Genomic DNA, 3,297 nt, shown 5'->3' on the forward strand with positions numbered 1-3,297 from the left:
CTGGTCAGACTTAAGAAAAGCTATACTTTGCAGACAAATATCTCCTTAGTTGAATTAGTTACTTACCGTCAGTAGAGTTCGACGTGGGTTTTCCTTAGTGTAAATCAGTGTAAAATGTTTTAAGAGAAGCAAAAGTTGACTAAAATATAAATTATGTGCTGCATTTTATGCGACTATGATAAGGCTACGTTAACAGGTTATGTTTTTTGTTTGTTTGTTGTTGTTTTTTTAATTCAGAATGGTATTTATAATATTTTTGTTATCTTGACGTCCTTAAAAAAATCACATTTTCCCATTTAAACTAAGCATTTTGTTAAAGACAAAAGTGGCTGCAAACGTACGTGTATGATGTATTAAATTCTCGATAAATAATTCCAAAAGCACAGTTAAAATGTGGAAATTATGATTTTTTCTATCATATGCATGAATGGGAAACGATTTATACAGTACATTTTCGAAGCTTGCAACATACATCTTTGGTTTAGTTTCATTATATCCTTTTTAACACAATCTTGGCATTTAACACGATTTTACATATAATCTATTATACTGACTGTAACGTGTGTAGCTTTTGTAATAGCTTTCTAGAAAAACTACAACACTGGTTTTTGAATGTGCTCAAGTTCATATTCTATGGAAAGATGTATAATCATGGATATTATATAAAACAGGAACTAATAACACAAACAGTAACTTTATAACTTGGTTACCTATTAAAATCAAATATTATAGTTACAGAATAAAATACAGAAAATGTTAAATACTAATAAAGTCAAATATGCTAAAAACTGAATTGTATATTCAAAACTATATTGGTTTTTCAAAATTGTAATTATGAAACATTCAATAAACTATATACATGCATACATAGATATATACATACCTACCTGTCTGCCTACCTACATGCATACATGTATACGTGCATACGTGCATAAGTACACACGTACGTACGTACGTACATACGTGCATACGTACATACGTACATACATACATACTTACATACATACATACATACATGGAACGGCATGGGACAATTTGTGAGGCCAGAAAGGATTTAATTATCCCCTGCGCCAGTGCGTTAATATCTATGTATGTAATAGTCAACCTCGACATACATATAATATATAGATATTCATACATCAATACATACTAGCCAGTGGCAGGTCTGCCCACTGTTTCATGCACGTAAGCGGGATCGACCGCGTAGATTGTAGGCCCCATGTATATGGTTGAGTTAAAGAACTTCCTTTTTGTGGAAGCTTCGATAGCTCAGAGCGTATCATGGTTAGCCTTGCAATTTGCGGGCGAATCGGTGCCACAGGTTCGAGTCCCAGCAACGGCATGGGACAATTTGTGAGGCCAGAAAGGATTTAATTATCCCCTGCGCCAGTGCGTTAATATTTATGTATGTAATAGTCAACCTCGACATACATACAATATATAGATATTCATACATTAATACATAAATACGTACATACATATATACAGTTTTGCAATTAATGATAACTACCGCATATGAATATTATATTAATACCTATTGTTAATATTTATATATCCTACATTTATTTCAGTTACACTTTTAATAGTGTCACGACAGGTTGCATAATTCTTTTATCAGTTGTCTATCAGTTGGTTAGCTGTGTTGTGTTTTATGCAGTTGAGTGTGAGATCAGTGCACGTGAAGTTAGTGACGGTTACGCTTGACTGAACACTCTGACACATGACAGGTAGCAATGCATGCTGGTAAAAATCCGATCTTTTTCCGCGCAAGAAATAACCACACCTTGGGCACTTCCATCTTTTTCTTGAGACGTCGAAATGTAAATGTAGAGCTACATCAAGTCAAAACCAAACTGTAGATCTTAACAGACTGCAAATTCGTTAATTGTTTATATATATATATATATATATATATATATATATATATATATGTGTATGTGTGTGTAATTTATATATATATATATATATATATATATATATATATATATATATATATACTCTTCAAAAGAAGAAACGCAAAACCACATTGTCGTAACATTTGGAGAATTGATTTAATTATTGAATGGTGAGTCCGATAATTACCAAATGTTGCAGGATTGTTCACAATTCACTCTAGTCCATTGTGAGTAAGTGATAGGACACACCACCAAGGTCAAGGTCATCTGGAGTCAATACCGGGTGTGGCCTCCGCGTGTGTTGACAACTGCCTGGCACCGCCTGCCCATTGAAGCAACCAGAGTACGGATGACGTCCCGGGGGATGGTGGCCCACTCGGCCTGCAAGGCTGCTGCCAGCTCGGGCAGGGTCTGGGGCTGTGGTTGTCGCTGTCGGAGGCGTCGGTCCAACTCGTCCCATAGATGCTCAATTGGGTTCAAATCCGGTGATATTGATGGCCAAGGAAGGACATTAATGTTGTTGTTCTGTAGGAAAGCCGTTGTGAGACGTGCTGTGTGAGGCCTGGCGTTGTCATGTTGGAACACTGCGTTGGCGTTGGCCATAACTGGAACGATGTGTGGCCGGAGGATCTGGTCAATGTAGCCCTGTGCATTCAGGTTGCCCTGCACGTGGACCAGGTCAGTTCTGCCAGTGTGTGAGATGGCTGCCCACACCATGACACTACTCCCGCCGAATCTGTCCACTTCCTGCACGCATTTTGCCGCATAACGTTCACCACGACGCCTATACACGCGACATCTTCCATCATGACGTCGGAGCAGAAATCGGGACTCGTCACTGAACCACACCTGTCTCCATCGCAGTTGAGGCCATTGTCGATGAATCTGGCACCACTGCAGTCGGAGTCGACGGTGTTGTGGTGTTAAGATGACACCTCGAACTGGACGTCTGGCACGAATTCCTACCTCACGTAGGCGGTTCCGTACGGTCTGGTCGGATATCCTGCGCAAACCTGGTATTGCTGCGGCTGTGGAGGTGGCAGTAGTCAATCGTTCCCGAAGGTGGCGTACCCGGATGTAGCGGTCCTGCCCGGGGGTAGTGACCCGTGGTCGACCGGATCTAGGGAGGTCACGTGTTGATCCATGTTGCTGGTAACGGTCCCACAGTCTGGAGATGGTGCTTGGGGACAACGGCCGTTCTGGATTCGCCTGCGTCTAGTCGGCCGATGGCATTGTTTCTCTGCGGTTCACTGAGACGTGGCATGTCCTGGATTGTCAACTGTCGGCCAGATACAGAGGCCAGGCAAGCGAACACCCTGCACTTTTATACTGTCGGTGTTCATGTTGCACGTGCAGACAACGCACGTGCAGTGGTGACATGGTTTGCACGTGGCTGCGTTTT

This window comes from Gigantopelta aegis, unplaced genomic scaffold, assembly GCF_016097555.1.
Source record: "Gigantopelta aegis isolate Gae_Host unplaced genomic scaffold, Gae_host_genome ctg4829_pilon_pilon:::debris, whole genome shotgun sequence".
NCBI lineage: Eukaryota > Metazoa > Mollusca > Gastropoda > Neomphalida > Peltospiridae > Gigantopelta > Gigantopelta aegis.